Genomic DNA, 17,368 nt, shown 5'->3' with positions numbered 1-17,368 from the left:
AACATTGTGTGTACCTGTTGTGTATACCTGCACTGATGCTTCCCTCTCTGACTCCCAGGGTCTACGTGCCTTGTTCCCTATTCCCTCTGGAGTCTGGGTGCTGTGCCAGCTCTGGGCATGGGGCTTGGGGAGATCCTTGGCTCTGAGCACCCATCCTTTGGGTATCTGATCCTTCAGGGCAGACATGTTGGTCAGAGTAGGGACTGGAGAAAGGGTTCTTGGCATATCCTGATAAGAATAGGGTCTTTCTGGTGTTGGCCAGCCGTGTGCTTCTCCTAGGTGCACATGTGTATTCCTCTGAGGAAAGAAGCTGTGAACTCGAGTTCTGTTCTCCTAAGTTAATAGATGCCTTTGTTCCTGGTCAAATCGGAGAAGCCAAATGTTATCATGAATGTGAGCAGTGCTACTGTTTCTCATGCATCCCCACCTCCCCCTGCTTTCCTGCTGTTTTCAGCCCTCCCCCGCCCCCACCCCTTTTCTCATTCAGCTCTATAGCTGTTCCCCTGGCAAATAGAGTTGGAGGGGGGAGAGTGTTTTTCTCCTTAGCTGTTGTTTTGGCAGTTTTGAAACTTCTGATCCCCTCAACATCATAAACCTTGACTGGTGGCAGTGGCTTGGGAGAGGGCTGACAGCTTGTCCTCCCCCAACCCCTTCTTGGTCCCCTATGTCTCAGCTGATGTCTAATAAACATCCTGAGCTAGGTTGTTGGGAGTGTGGCCTGTTTCTTGTGTGGCATAAGCTCCTACTCTCTAAAGGTAGAGTTAGGGGTAAGTCCTTATAAAAGCTTGGCTCTGAAGCTACCTGCTCAGAGGTGTTTGGCAATGCCCCTCCCCCAATCCAGCTCAGGCTAAGATATCTGCCTGTTTCTTTAAAATTTCAGCAAAAAGTTCTGAGGTTTCCAAGTTGTTTCACTGACAGCATTCTGCTTAATATATCAAACTTATTGAATGTTAAATCACTTGTCTTAGCTGCCCTTTCTTGTCTCCAGCCATTGATACTGTGAGGCCTCTTGTTTACCTTGTAAGCACTACATTAAAACCAACCCTCCTGGATTAAGTGTTATAAAGACAGCTGATATCAAGATGAATTCAGTCTTGGTTTAAAGTCAAGTACAGATCACTAAAATGTGGGAATTTTTAGGTACCTCTGAGCTTACTATAAGTAAACATTGTGACATGGTAGCTAAAAAAAACCCCAAACCTTTTTCTGTTGTAGTGCTAGAAAAGTTCAGAATAAAAGGAAAGTAGTAAGTGCTAATTATGTTGACTTAAGTGCCTATTATGTATTAGGCAAATATAAAAGAGACAATCATAAAAAAAAAAAAAGAAAAGAAAACACCAAGTAGAGTTATGAAGAGTCAGACACAACTGTACAACAAAAGTGTTGGGCATTGTGATAGATCCTTGAATACAAAGAAAAACCCTAAAAAGTCCCTGCCCTCAAGGATCTTACATTCTCCTTGGGGGGAAATGAAGTCTTGACCTGTTTTTATCAAAGGACTAACCTACATGGCATGTTTGAACAGTAGGCCTTTTGGTAACTGCCACAAAACTGAGGCTCAGAATATGTGTGTGCGCACATGTGCACCCCTCCCCCAAGAACAAATAAATGGAAAAAAACCCCCAACCTGTTGTGTTTTATTGCATTAGCAGTATATATGTGGTTTGGCTTATGCAAGTGTGTATAAGATACAGATTGATGATGGGCTCTTGTAACATATTTCCTTCATTTGCCTTTATTGAGTCTCCTTATAAATGAGAACCAAAAAAAAGTTTCATTATAAGTTATCTTGATTTTTTTGTCTGTGGAGATTTTTCATAAGAAAAAATTATTCTAATTTAGTTTAATTGATAATAATGATGGAATGAATGAAAGTCTATTTCAACTCAGTCCACCTAGCTTAGACTATTGGTAGCATTTTGATCAACATGTTTGAGAGAAAGGAAAAATCTGCCTAATTATTTTTTAAAAGGCTTTTATTTAAAAAAAAAAACTCAACTATTTGCGTCTTAGTTGAATCAAAAGACTGAAGAATAGCTTATAACAACACACAAAAAATCTTACCACACACAAGTACATTTTTTTTTGCTATTTTGACCCTTTTCCCCCTTTCTTTTATTTTTTTAAACAGGATTTATCTAAGAAATCATAGATAGATTTCAATCTGTCAGTGGAGAGAATTTTCACACCAAGAAGTCACCACATTGAGAAAATTACAGCTCCTTTGTAGGTTCATGTATACTTTTTCCCTTGCTAAAATATTATAAATTTTATATTTTATAAATTAAAATTATATTATAAAATATAAAAATATAAATATTTATAAAATTATAAAGCTAGATAGATTTATAGAGTTATTGCTTGCCCCAGGCTGGGCTTCAGATATAGTTACATATAGAATCTGGGCAGCCAGTGACAGAGTCCTGAGTGTGAAATGATCTCTTGTTTTCTTCTAACTTGTCAGTAGGTAGAAAAAGAGAGAAAGGAAAAGAGTGAAACTGAGGATACCTATAACTTGAGATGAGCTGTTGGGGCAAGTTCTCTGGGTTTTTAGCAGTGATTAAAAAGTGTTCTTTAAATAAAATATGTCACAAAGTTGCTCTTTTCTCCTAACATTCCTCTAAGTCAGGGGAAACAGATTAACATCACTTTCACACCCTAACATCCACATAAATGTGGAAAGAATTTTTTGATGTCATCTAGTGAAATTCCCTAATTTTTCAGCTGAGGAAACTGAAGCCCAGAGAAAAAAGTAACTTGCTCAAGGTCACATAATCAATCTCAAACACCTACTATGTGCCAGGTGCTTGATAGGTTCTGGGGATTCCCTTAAGTAGTAAGTGGCAAAGGTAAGATTTGAACCCAGGTCCTTTGACTTCACATCTAACACTCTAACCACACTGCTATCATCTCATGTAGTTGACATCACTGCTCAGAAATTGTTAATGGTCATATGGCATATTTCATACCAGATTCAATCCCCATAGGGTAATTTTGTTATCTTCTATATGGTTATGGGGTTAGGAAACTGGCTACCTAAAGTAAAGGACATGGGTCTGGGGTAACTCTCTTTGAGAAGGTAAACCAAAAGACAGCAAGGAAGATAAGTGGCACCCTCTCCCACCCGAGTTAACTCCAGTACCACCCCTCTTTCGTTTGTTTTTTCAGGGCAATGAGGGTTAAGTGACTTGCCCAGGGTCATACAGTTAGTAAGTGTCAAGTGTCTGAGGCTGAATTTGAACTCAAGTCCTCCTGAATCCAGGGCCGGTGTTTTATTCACTGTGCCACCTAACTGTCCCTAGTACCACCACTCTTTTTTTTTTAATTATGAAAGTATTTTATTATTTTCCAGTTACATGTATAGATAGTTTGCAACATTTGTTTTTGTAAGATTTCTAGTTTCAAATTTTTTCCCTCCCTTCCCAAGACAGCAAGTAATCCGATATAGGTTATATATATATATACAATAACATTAAACATATTTCTGCATTAGTCATGTTAGAAGAATCAGAGCAAAAAGGAAAAAACCTCAAAAAAGAAAAAAAACATCACCAAAACCAAAAGAAATAGAATGGTTCAATCTGCATCCATATTCCACAGTTCTTTTTTTTTTTCTGGATTTGGAGAACCTTTTCCATCATGAGTCCTTTGGAGCTATCTTGTACCATTGTATTGCTGAGAAGAATCAAGTCTATTACAGTTGATCAACACATAATGTTGATACTGAAGTACCACCACTCTTTATTCCAGTCTCCCCTACCCCCTGGGCAGATAATCCTAGTAGGCGTGGCTACTGCCTGAGTGGTGCCAAGGGGACAGAGATAGCTCCCATGACTGGCCCTCACCAGGACTTCTCCCAACTTGCCCCCCCAATAAGGGACATGCTACTTTCAGGTGATCATCCCCATCCACAATGTATAAAAACTTTTGCCTTTCTTCTGCTGGGGGAGAAAGGTATCTCAGAGAATCATGTGTCTTTGTGCTATCCACCCCATGGTTTCCTTTCTCTAGTGCCTAAATAAAAGATTCTTTTATTCAAATTGGATTTGTGTGCAAGACGGTGTAATTCTTTAAAGAGCTTAAAGACCTCCACACCAACCATTTTCCTGTAACATATATCATCCTTCTTTTTCCTTGATAAGTATACAGATTAACTCATGCTAAATGAGTGATGCAAGATTACATCGAGGTTCTTAAAATTTGCCTTCTCATATAATTCTCAGCCCCAAAATAACTCCATTCATCCATCCCTGTTTAGTACCTGCAGTGTCCTAGATGCTGTGCAAATTGTTATGAATGCAGAGACAAAAAATGAGATTGTCTCTGCTCTCAGGAGGATTAGATTCTTTTGGCTTTTGTGAAACATTCCCTCCCCTTCAAAAGGCTCTTTATTCTGACATTCAAATTAATTTATTACATTTGATATCAAACTTATCTAAAGGAAAATCTTAAGGTAACTGGTTATTAGAATGTGAAATGAGAGTTTGAGGTGTGAAAAGAATTCCAGAAATCTTGTTTATGAGATTTGTGTTTAGAAACTTGGGATTTTATGAATAAACACAATCATATTTTAACCTTCAATATCGTGATCATCCCAGCAGTTAATATACTCATTTATGTACATGCATGTGCAACAATGATGTCTATGGGATTGCTGGCTGGCCATTTAGTTGACTGTGTAAGCTTATTTGTACGGGTTGAGACTTGCTCATTTATTGACTGCCTTGTGGCTGAGCTCCAGAAAAGGGTAGGCTCAATGAAAACTCTGGGTAGCTCCCCATATTAGGCAGTGCAAGTGCTAACAATTTATTGGGGTGATTTTTCTTCATCCTCAAGCGTGCCAAATTTGGAAGAACATTTTATATTATACTCCTTCTTATCTTTAGGCTTAACAAAAAAAGTAAAAAAGAATAATCAGTACCTTTAAGACTCCAGTTGAAATATGGAGATATAGTTTACATGATTGCATGTATATAGCCCATTTCAAATTTTTACCTTTTTAGGGAGGGGGAGGCAGAAAAATTGGAAATCAAAAATTTTTTTAAATGAATGTTAAGAATTATCTTTACATGTAACTGGAAAAAATAAAATACTATTTCAAAAACAGTCCAGTAGAGAGTTTTGTAGAGCTATCACATGCCCTAGGCTGGGCCTCAGATGCAGTTATGTACAGAACCAGGGCAGCAATGATAAAGCTCTGAGCAGGAAATGATCTGTTGTTTTCCTATAGCTTGTAAATGGGTAGAAAAAGAAAGAAAGCAGAGCAGTGAAACTCTGGTACCTACAACTTGGGATGAGCTGTTGGGGCAAGTTGTCTGGGTTTTAGTACTTTTGGGATGATCATGTCGGTTGTCAGCCATTGAGATTTCTACTGATCTTCCTTTTGAAGTAAGACCTTCCTTCCCTCTGACTATTATTTTAAAGGTTTAATTGGTTCCTTTCCTTTCTTTGTCCTCTCCTCTCCTGCTATTTCTTGATCTATGTCTGCTTCTGCTACTGAACCCTTTCTTATAGTAAAGAAAAACAGATAACCAAAATGGACCAGGAAAACAACTATCTGACTCTATCTACAAATGGATGTACAGCTTTTCCTCTCCTCTACCTCTCTCACTGGAGGAGGGAAATATATTTTATCATCTGTTGTCTGGAACTGATATTTGTCATTACAATTAATTTGATTTCCTTCCTCTGACTTCAATGAGGTCTTCTCAGTGGCAACAGCCCTTAGGGTGTTGTAAAGAACAATTCAATTATCTTTGTAAAGATAATGAAGTAATAAAATGGTTCAAGGTCTTACTAGTTCGCAAGGTAACTTGGAAATGTAATATAATTTAGTATTTAAAAAAAATTCAATTAGGGTCATGAACTGGGCCTGAATTCTGCCTATTCGATTAATTTGAAAAACATAATGTGTTTATTAAGTCTTTTATCTGTAGAGGGCTATGCTAAGTGCACTGGAAGTTATGAAGTTTAAATAAGCCACTGCCCTTACCCTCATGATGGTTAAAGTCATTAGTAAGTCACATAAACCAAAAAATACCTAACTTGTGGGCTAGCAGCCCAAGCTCTGAACTTATATGGACCACGTCCAATCTTGAAGGATCATGGGAAAGTTCCATTTTGATTCCACCTAGAATTTACTTGAGGAAATCTTCAAAGATAGTTCATGTCTAGGTTTTCATAGATGGAAGAGGGGAGAGTGAGGCTGATGACTTTGCACAACTCTGCCTCACTTAAATCCAATTCACATACAAGTCAAGACATCACCCTTAAGATGACATTGGTCCTGGGGCATCTAGGTGCAAAGTGGATAAAGCACTGGCCCTGGATTCAGGAGGACCTGAGTTCAAATCGGGCCTCAAACACTTACTAGTTATGTGTCCCTGGGCAAGTCATTTAACTCTCATTTCCCTGAAACAAAAAGAAGATGATGGCATTGGTCCTCTTCAAGAACAAAGGATGAGCAACAACAAGAAGATGTAGGTTAAATGTTTTTTTTTTTTAATAAATTAACTATTTTAAGCTATGAATCTCCTCAGGCTAACTCCCCTTTTCTCTGTTAAAAATGGATTATTCCTCTTAAACTTCCTAACAAGTTCTGTTGCTGGCCCTTTACCCCATCCAACTGATGATCACTTATGTCTCTGTGGGTCCAAGTTATTGACTGTGAACTTCAGTGGTCCCATCTTCAGGGGATTGAGTGACTCTTAGGAGTCATCTTAGGTTTTATAGAAACACAGGAATTCAACAGTTTCTGTTGAATAAAATAAAAGACATCCGTTTATACACACATGTATGTCTAAAAAACATTTTTGCATTAAAGAGTTCTAAATAAAATTCATTTATATATATTTCAGTTTTATTTGGACTTTTTTTTAGTCATGGGATTATAAGGTCTACTGACCTATTTTGGCTCCATTTTATGCTGCTTAAAACAGAAGCTAGTGTCTTTGAGTTTAGGATTAATCTAGGATTGATTCCACAGTGGATAGAGCATTGGATAGAGTCCTGGGGCTTGAAGTCAGGAAGACTCATCTTCCTGAATTCAAATCTGGTCTCAAACACTTGCTGTGTGACCCTGGGAAAACTTGTTCACTTCAGTTTCCTCATCTGTAAAATGAGCTGGAGAAAAGAATGGCAAACCCCGCCAGTATCTTTGCCAAGAAAACTCCAAATGGGGTCACAGAGAGTCAGATACGACTGAAATGATTAAACAACAACAAAGGATTGATTCCTAAGAGATCTGTTCTTGTAAGCTCCATTGCTCTTTGAATTAAATTTATAATTTTTGATCACTGTTCCCCCCACCCAAAAGAGTTTCTTTGGAAAAACAGCAGACAAGAAAGTTATTTATTAGATGTACTTTCACAAAAAAGTTAATTATCAAATGCAACTGAAAGAAGTTTGATTTCAGCTTGGGGTTATGGAAGAATCAGTCAAATGGAATGTCTGGATACTCATTTCAGTTGCGTTTCTACCACTAACCAGTTGGGCAATTTTGAGGACTTAATTTCTTGGAGCCTTGGTTTCCGAATCTGTAAAATGAAAAGGCTGAAGAAAAGTTTAGAAAGGCTCTTTAAGCTTTTATTTTGATTCCATTTTTTCCTTCTTTGTTCTTTCATGAGTTTAAGAAAAAATTCCTAGAGGCACCTAAGAATCTGATAGCTTTTTAAGTCCCCTCTGAGTCTTCTTTCTTTTGATTCTCTTTACTCTCTTATATACATAGTCTGAAAATCAGTTACTCAGGTACAATATAGAATGTATATAAATAGAGCTGGATTGTTACATTCAGTAATAAGGGCGCATGTTTGTGGAAAGCTATTTACTGAAGAGAGAACAGTTTGTCACCTTGTAGGATGAGCCAATCTTCCGTACTTAGACCACACCAAAGAAACTGGAAGAGGGTTGGGAGTAAGTGACAATTTCACTGTGCCTGTGGGAACCACCTAGGAACAGGAGTCAGAAGACTAGGTTCAAGGCCTCATTCTGCTACTTTTTTAGGCATGTGACCTTGGCCAAGTCAGTTCAACAAACTTTATCCCATTCCAAACTCCAATATGTGCTGGTAACTGGTTGTTCTTGTTCAATCGATTTAGTTGCATCCAACTCTTTGTGACCCCATGAACCATATTGTCCATGGGGTCTTCTTGGCAAAGCTACTAGAGTGATTTGCCATTTTCTTCTCCAGTAAATTAAGGCAAAAAGAGGTTAAGTGACTTGTCCAAGGTCACACAGCTAGGAAGTATCCAAGGCCGGGTTTGAATTCAGGTCTTCTTGACTCCAGACCTAGCACTCTTTTTACGGAGCCATCTAACTGTCCCTGTCACTGGTGGTATAAAGTATGAAATGAAAGTCGCCAGCTTACAGAGTTACATTCTACTAGAGAGATAAAACCTGTACACAGTGTGTACCTAAGTTGGGTCTTCAAAGAAAAGAAAGAATTCAAAAAGTAGAAATGAAGAAGCACAGGGGAAACAGCACAAATTCATGGAGGTAGAGCTTCTTAATTGATATATCATTACATGGAACACAATTATAGAGTACAAAACAAATTTGGAAAAGTCACTTCATCTTTTTTAGAGGCAGCTGGGTGGCACAGTGAATAGAGCACTGGGCCTTCAATCAGGAAGACTTAAGTTCAAATCTAGCCTCAGACACTTACTAGTTGTGCGACTCTAGGCAAGTCATTTTACCTCTGTCTGTTTCAAGTTTCCTCAATGGGGATAATAGCAATTACCTCCCAGGGTTGTTGTGAGCATCAAATGAGATAATCCTCACAAAGCATTTAGCACGGTGTCTGACACATAGCAAGCCCTTCAATCTCTTCCTTCCTGTTTTCCCTCCTTTCTCCCTTCTTCCCTCTTTACTTGGCCGATTCCTTATTTGTAAAATCAGAAGAATCATTCCTAAGGTCCTTTTCATTTCTGACATTCTAAGGTTCTGTGGTTCCAGAGCTTTCCATTCTTTTTACGATATGTAAACCTTTAGAAAATCTTAGTTACAAGAATTCTGCTCAGATGTTGATCCTGGTTTAAGGGACATTATGTAAAATTTGAATTGATTTTGGGTTCATGAAGAGTCTTATAGCAAGAGTTTCTACTGTCAGGAAGGAGAAGAGCCAGAAGTCAGCGTTGTGGGCAGTTGCCCATAAGACTACTGATCTGGACTATACTTTTAAAAATATGTCTAATTAATTTCATTGGGATGGAAAAGTCATGGTGAGGAAACTCCCTCTATGAATTAGAATTTGAAATTGTTCTGCAATTTCCAGCCTTAAGGATTGGCCCAGGTACTAAGCGGTTAAGTGATTAACCCACCCAGTTTGTTCAAAAGCCTAGATTTGTTTCCAGATCTTCATACCTTCAAGGAAGCCATCTGTAGATCTACTATGTCAGGATGCCACTGTGCATGTGGTGCACGTACACACACTTATACACACATCTATATACACTTATATAAACACATACATATAATACATGCCCATACATGCACACACAATACATGTATGCACTTACACAATACACACACACACACTCGTACATGTATTCTATGTATATATTCACAACCATCCATACATATGTGCCCTAAAATTGCTATGAAAACACTTTTCTCCATTGTTGGGTAATTGGAACACTCAACCTACTATTATCTCAATCTACTAACAAAACAATTACTTTTTAAAAAGGATTCTTTTAAAAATCAGTGTAATTATAACTCATAATGGCAGGGGTTTTTTGAGTGGGGGGAGGGTCAGTACTTGCTTTAAGGATGGTACACATAGCCCTGAGGAGAGCTTCATGCTCTCTTAAATCTATAGCAATGGGTTGACTGCTCTCTCATTAAAGTTTTATGTCAATTAAAAGTTCTTTTCAAATAGTGCTTATCCTAACCTTAGAGATTGTTTAGTCAAATCCCATCATTTCCTAGATGCAGAAACTGAGACTCAAACAAGTTAAGTGATTTTTCCAAAGTGACTTTGCTAGTTAATGCCAGAGCTCTCTCTATACCCAGCCTAGCCAGTTCTCTTTCTGTTACATTATACTGCATCTTACTTGATACATCATAATATGAAGCACATTTTGTATAACATATACATAATTTTTACATAAAATACATGTGTAAATATAAACCATATATAAGATTTTAAAAGTATTTTCTAGGAAGAGGAATTTTGGGTGCAGAACTGCTGGAATCTCCATCCTCCAATATAATATCAATGACTGATAATTATATTAATGTCCACTTTTCTACAATTAGGCTCATTTTGCAGTTCTTTCTTAGAGTAATTTCTAGCAACTAATAGATGCATCCACATGGACGTAGATGAAAAGTTCACACACGGAATGGAAATGAGGCTTCTGAGAATCATTGGAATTTTCATGGGGATGATTATATTTTCTTGGGGCTGTTTTTTACATGGGGTTACTGAACATGTCTTGATAGAAGAATTAGGGAAGAAGCTGTGCTCACTTGTATCTCTGTTTAATAAAATCAATTGTTTACCTGAAACTTCAGGCTATGAGTCTTTACCTGTATCAGATAAAGGAACCCACCTCTAGGACTGGTCCCTAATCTGAAATTCTCCTTATAGTTCTAAGGACTTCAGGGAAGTGTGCCTAGAAGTCATTCAGACTCTTGTTGAGACACTCAGAGTGCCTCAGTATTGGATTGGTTTGGGTCACAGTGACTCTACAGTCTGATATCCTTTCTCAGCCTCTAAGCTAACCCTAACCCTAACATGCTAGCACCTCCTATGAGTCTGGAGATGCAACAGTGTCCCTTAACTATCCCTCAGTTTTCTTTTTGGCCCACAAGAAATCCTTTGGCAAGGCTATTCAAGTTACATGGGACTCCTTCTCCTGTTATTTAGAGTGGATGTGTGGGACTGAGGGAGAGCCTGGTTTATCCCTTGTGCATTTGGGAGAATAACATGTTACTGTCATAGTTTATTTACATGAAGTTTAGAGCTGGAAGGGGCTGATGCTCCCATTTTGTAGGTGAGAAAATTGAAATTCATAGAAGTTAAGTGATTTGTCTCTGGTCAGATAGTTATTTAGATAGGCAGAAAAGAATGTGCAAAAAAAAGATGATATTAAAAAACAATTTGGGGCAGCTAGGTGGTGCAGTGGATAGAGCACTGGCCCTGGATTCAGGAGGACCTGAGTTCAAATCCGGCCTCAGACCCCCGATACTTACTAGCTGTGTGACCCTGGGCAAGTCACTTAACCCCAATTGCCTCAGCAAAAAAAAAAAAAAAATTGAAACAACCCTCTTATCAGATTGGCTAAAATGATTGAAGGGGAAAGTGACAAATGTTGGAGAGGATGTGGAAAAATTGAGACAATAATTCGTTGTTGGTGGAATTGTGAACTAATCCAACTATTTTGGAGAGCAATCTGGGCTTATGCCCAAAGAGTTATTAAACTTCCTATACCCCTTGGCCCAGCAATACCATTACTAGGTCTATTTCCAGAGATGATTAGGAAAAAAGGAAAATAACCTATATGTTCTAAAATATTTCTAGCAGTTCTCTTTGTGGTGGCAAAGAACTGGAAATTGTGGGAGTGCTTGTCAATTGTGGAATGGCTAAACAAATTGTGGTATATCATTGTGATGGAATACTACTGTGCTATAAGAAATGATGAATTTGATAATCTTAGAAAAACATGGATAGACGCACAAAATAATGAAGAGTGAAATGAGCAAAACCAAGAAAATGTTGCATGCTAATAGCAATATTTGTTTTAGTTTTAGTTTTTTTTTTTTTGGCGGGGCAATGAGGGTTAAGTGACTTGCCCAGAAACACAAGTTTCTGCGGTCAAATTTGAACTCGGGTCCTCTTGAATCCAGGGCCAGTGCTTTATCCATTGCGCCATCTAGCTGCCTCGCAATATTGTTTTAAGAACAACTTGGAGTGACTAAGTCATTTTGACCATTATAAATACCCAAATTTACTACAAAAGACATATGAAGACTCCATCTGTATCCAGAGAAAGAACTGATAAATAGAAGTATTTATAGAATGATTTTACATATATATATTTATACGTTTATATGTACACGTATACACATATTTGTGTCAAATCGTAGCCGTCTCTGTGGGCAGGGAGGAAAAATTATATAACTTTCTTATATATTTAAAGAATAGCAAGTTGTACATAATAGAGTTGTAGTTTCACGTGCAATCATTTTAAAAAAAATTATACTATTTTGGAAATGCTTGTTTTATTATATAAATTTAAAATAAATAAAAATTTTACAAGTAGGATATTTATTGAAACAAATAATTTCCCATTAAGTTAAAATTTTACAACAAGCTGAGCTCTTGATATAATTCTGATTTGGATTAGAAATTAACATCTTTTCCAATGGCTGACTTTGCTAAAGCAGCAATCATAAATTCCTCAGTTTGTAACATAATTGGAATAAAATGTTACCTAACACGTCACCATCATCCCACTCTACCTTAACTTGGTTCATTAATTATAATCTCTCTCCCTTTCTAAATTCAAGAAACAGACTAGAAAAAAAGTCATGAAGCTCAGCTTTTGAGTAATTAAAAAAATTAAGTATTGGGGAAAAGATAATGAAAAATATTTCTTCTTTCATGTCAGAGAGGTGGAGTACTATAGGACAGAATATTGTATCCATTTCCAGTTCATGGGTATGTAGGTGGATCAGTGGCTAGAGCTCTGGACATGGAGTCAGGAAGACCTGGTTCCAATCCAGCCTCAGACAACTTATTAGCTGTGGGCTAGTCAATGAACCTCTGTTTACTTCAGTTTTCTCATCTGGAAAATGGGGATAATAGTATCATCTTCCTCCCAGGGTTGATGTTAGGATCAAATGAGATAATAATTGTAAAGTACTTAGTAAAGGGCCCAGCACATTGTTATTCAGTTGTCTTGTATATTTTTCTTGGCAAAGATACTAAAGTGGTTTGCCATTTTATTCTCCAATAGATTAAGGCAAACAGTGGTTAAATGACTTGCCCAGGGTCACACAGCTAAATGTCTAGGGCTTAATTTGAACTCAGATCTTCTTGATTCCAGGCCCACTGAGCCATCTCTTTGTACCTGGCACATAGTAAGTGTTATATAAATGTTGTTGTTGTTGTTATTATCTCTTGATGGAATGTTTTCATTTAATCTTTTTTATTTTTACCCAGGGATGATTCAACCTTGAGTTGGGTAGATAGGAAATCATGAAATGATAAACAGTATCCACAAAAATACATTAAAACCCACACATAATCTTAATCTCCAGGACCACTAAGGACTTAGTGGAGAATCTTGGGCCATGACATATTTTCATAGGCCTTGCTTAATCACAGCCATTTGGAACTGTGTATTTGGAGAACAGGGAAGTTAATTTTGTGTGGTGAAAAGATGTTGGGGGAGGGGATAATGGATTCCGACTGAATGCTAATTACTAGTGAGTTGTTCTGGGAGACTGTAAGAAGGGATGATTTGTTGTAAATTAGTCACTAGTTGTATTGTTAAGAACTGAAAGCTTAGAGCTGAGCTGTACAGGTGCCAGGTCCACAAAATCCTTATGATGGACGGCCTTACTGGGTGACAGTTCTAAGGAGAAAACTCAAATCAAACACAACATGTGCGGCTGGAAGACTCCTCTAGTGAGCTCAGTGTTTTTCGTTATGATGCTGAGGCCTTCTGCCCTTTTGGTTTGAAAAGATGGGGAATCCGGATTGTTAGACAGGTTATCGGTGCTTTCTCAGCTGCAAGATCTGAAACACTGCCAAGGCTGCTAATACTAAGGAGATGCATAACCTGGCACGCAGCATCGAGCCTTCTGCTTGTTTCTACCCTATGAACTCAAATTTTTAACCTAATGTTGCACAGAAGAAAAAAAACCCCACACAACCTCCACAAAAACCTAAAAAACAAAACAAAACAAAACAAAAACTCCTCTTTTTTTCTTCTGAAAAATGATACTGTTGACCCCAAAGCAAAGCAAACTTCTATTTTTTGAAGGTGTGTTTTGCTTTGTATTTTTTAAAACAGTCCTCAAAGACTTGCTTTCTTAGTTACTTTCAATCCTGGCTTCCCTCCATTATTCATTTCCATTTTCAGCAAAGAGAAAAGGTGAGTTAATCATTCATTTGCTCCCATTGACCTTTTGAATAACTGGACTGTGATGTATCAGTGCTGCTTCTAGTTTTCTCTCTCTTGGGCTCTCTCTCTCTCTCTTTAAAGAAAAAAACCCAAAGAAGCCAAACCCCTCCTAGTTTAGCTTTAATATTTACAGGCTGCGCTGTCTACATGCCTGGATGCCCGAAGGGAACACACCATTTACTGCTTTTCCCTCCCCTGAGTCAGTGAGCTATTTGATCCTGCCCCATTCCTTCCTTGACTTTGCATCACACTTAGACTTGACTGCCTTGGAACACTGCAAAGGGCTTCCTGAGGATCTGTTGATTGAACAGAGAGGATGGATTCAGATTCAGACTCGCCTTTTAACTATTCCTGGCCTTCATTTCCTAAAATGAAGATTCGAAGGAGGGCATCCAGACAAGGTAGATGAGGGCACTATTGTTGTCCTTTAGCTGCTACTGCTTCTTAAAGATTAAAGCCAACTTTTCTGGCTCGTTAGGCCGGTATATGATATTTGTAGGTAGCTACTTTTAAGGAAACACATTTTATCTAGCCTGTTGAGATAAAGTCTATCACCATCCTTCCTGCTCTTTCCCTCTTTTCCATGGGCTCTGCATCGGATTCCTGACCTATTATGTTACCCATAGGCATTTGTTTAGTGGGAGTTCAGTGCAAAGTAAATGCTTTGGGTTCTGGGCACAGTTACCTTGGGGGTTGCTGAGTAAGGCTTTTAAATCTTCCCTACCTTGATAACTTTATATAGGCATTTAGTACTTAAGCTCTGTGAGATTTGTATTTTAATTTATAATGTGAATTTGTTAGCATTTTTTGGTTTTAAACTCAAGAAAGTTGTTGGATTGTTTGACCCATATGCCTTTGGGAATTTTGCAAATATTATGAGGAGATGGAGAGCCTTATATAAACTTCAAAATGAGTTTATCTAGCTAAGGTGTAGTGGATAGAGATGTTTTAAATACATCATCACTGAGTAGCTTTTTGAAAAAGCTAAAAGAACAAAGAAAAAAACTTATTTGTACTGTAATAAATGATGGCGTTCACACAGATCTTGAACTAAGTACAAGCCACCTTTGTTGTAATCCAGTCCTTGGAAACCAAGCATGGGGTGTGGGGGAGGGGAGAGAAGGGTGTGGCATGCAGGGTGGTTTTAGTTGAGCATGCCCATAAAGGAGAGGTGGTGGATGGCAGGTTTCTATTATTACAGACTGGCAAAGCCATGGCTTAGTCAATAAGTTTGGGTTGCTTTAGGGGCTTCAAAATTGAAGCCTAGAAAGTTACTGGAAAACTCTTCCTTTCCTTCTCCAATGCAAATATTTTTTTTTGTTCGTAGAATCATGAGTTAGAGTGGGAAGAGACCTTAGAAGCCATCAGTCCAACTTCCTCATTTTGCAGGTGAAAAACAGGGACCTAGAAAAGTTAAGTGATTTGCCCAAGGTCAAACAGGTGGTAACTGATAGAGATGGAATTAGAAACCAGGTCTTCTGACTAAAAGTCCAGTGTTCTTTCCATTTTAAGTGGTTACTTCTGTTTTTGTAGTCAAAGTAGAAAGTAGAACAGATTGGAGGCTGGGAGGGAAAGGTTCCCAGTCCTTATAAAATTAGAGGCAGAATACTCAATTATGTTAATGAATAGAAAACAGGTAGATGCAAATTTCTGATGATTAGCACAAGCCTGGCACACAACTTACACTTAAATGCTTGTCCCTTTCCCCTTCCCCTCTTTCCAAACAAGCTGTTCTGTCATTTAAGACCAAATTATACTCACAAATATAGAGGGCAGCTAGGTGGCAAAGTGGATAAAGCACTGGCCCTAGATTCAGGAGGACCTGAGTTCAAATCTGGCCTCAGATACTTGACACTTACTAGCTGTGTGACCCTGGGCAAGTCACTTAACCCTCATTGCTCTGCCAAAAAAAAAAATTCAAAAAGACCAAAAAAAAAAAAACCCCAGACATAGGGAAGTTCTTTTTCTTAGCTTCAGTCAGAGTCTAGTTATCAGAGAGATCATTTTCTATTAACTTACATGTCCATAGTGCTTTTAGGCATATAATATACTTTCTTTACGTGTCTGTAAGGTGGTATTTCTATCCTCTTTCTGTAGACGAAGAAACTTCAGAGAAGTAAAGTGAGTGTGAAGCTAAGTATTATAACAAAAGTTGCCAGTGTAGACCTTGATGAAGGAAATCTTTTGCTTTCCCTATAAATCAGAGAGGTTGTCTTATTGCTGGGAGAAGAACTGGCCTTGGCTAAAAACCATGCAACCATTGTCCTTTGGACAACCAGTGATCCCTTCCCCACCATGTACACATATAGACTCACAACTACAACAACCAACAACCACGTACCTTCAAGTAATTTGTCAAGCTTGGACTTTATCATTTGCAGTTTATTCCAATGTTAACCAATTGCCCTCTCTTCAGGTGGCCTTCACCTGGATGTTATTAGTTTTTTCTTAGAGGCTCAGGGATGAGGCAGCATGAGGGTACAGGAGAACAGGGGGGAATGAAATAGTGAAGAGGTATTGAAGGGTATAGAAAGAGAGGGTAAAAGGTAAACCCAGAATCATTGAGATTGTAGGATTTTAGAGCTGGAAAGTACTTTCGAGGTCTTTTGATCCAGTATTCTCATTTTATGGATGAGGAAACAAGTTCAGGGAAGGTAAATTATTTGCCCAGTGACTTCTCTGTATTAGATGCTTATTAAATATTTGCTGAGTTGAATCAGGTTGAGTCACATGGCTAATTAATGATGGAACTGGTACTAGAATCCTGGTCTCCTTGGTTCTAGGCTACTGTTCTTTCTTCTATGTCAGGCAGATGCTTCAACATTCTGCTTAGGAGGATTCTAGATTAGGAATCTAGGTGCTGATTGGGTGAGGCAGTCATAGCAGAGCAATGAATTCAGAAGCCATGCAACTTAGGATTTGTGTGACCTTGGGAAAATCATGGAATCTCTCTGGGCTCAATTTCATCATTGTTAGAATGAGGAGGTTAGACCAGAAGCCCTCTAAGGTTCCTTTCAATTTTGGATCTATCATCCTAATGTTTCATGAATTCCAGATTTGAAATCTCTTTTTTTTTTTGTGGGACAGTGAGGATTAAGTGACTTGCCCAGGGTCACACAGCTAGTAAGTGTCAAGTGTCTGAAGTTGGCTTTGAGCCCAGGTCCTCTTGAATCCAGGGCCAGTGCTCTATCCACTGTGCCACCTAGCTGCCCTCTGAGATCTCATTGTTAAGG

The 17,368-nt window shown here is 38.2% G+C and overlaps 1 protein-coding gene across 1 annotated transcript in view; it reads left to right on the top strand.

Annotated features, from left to right (window-relative positions):
• ARHGEF28 (Rho guanine nucleotide exchange factor 28) overlaps positions 1-17,368 on the top strand; it is a 392,384-nt gene that overhangs the window by 217,490 nt on the left and 157,526 nt on the right. The gene's annotated exons all lie outside the window — the stretch shown is intronic.

The sequence above is a fragment of the Dromiciops gliroides genome, chromosome 1 (genome assembly GCF_019393635.1).
Source record: "Dromiciops gliroides isolate mDroGli1 chromosome 1, mDroGli1.pri, whole genome shotgun sequence".
Classification (NCBI taxonomy): Eukaryota; Metazoa; Chordata; class Mammalia; order Microbiotheria; family Microbiotheriidae; genus Dromiciops; species Dromiciops gliroides.
Note: the sequence above shows the minus strand (reverse complement) of the source record. Positions and strands in the feature narration are given on the sequence as shown.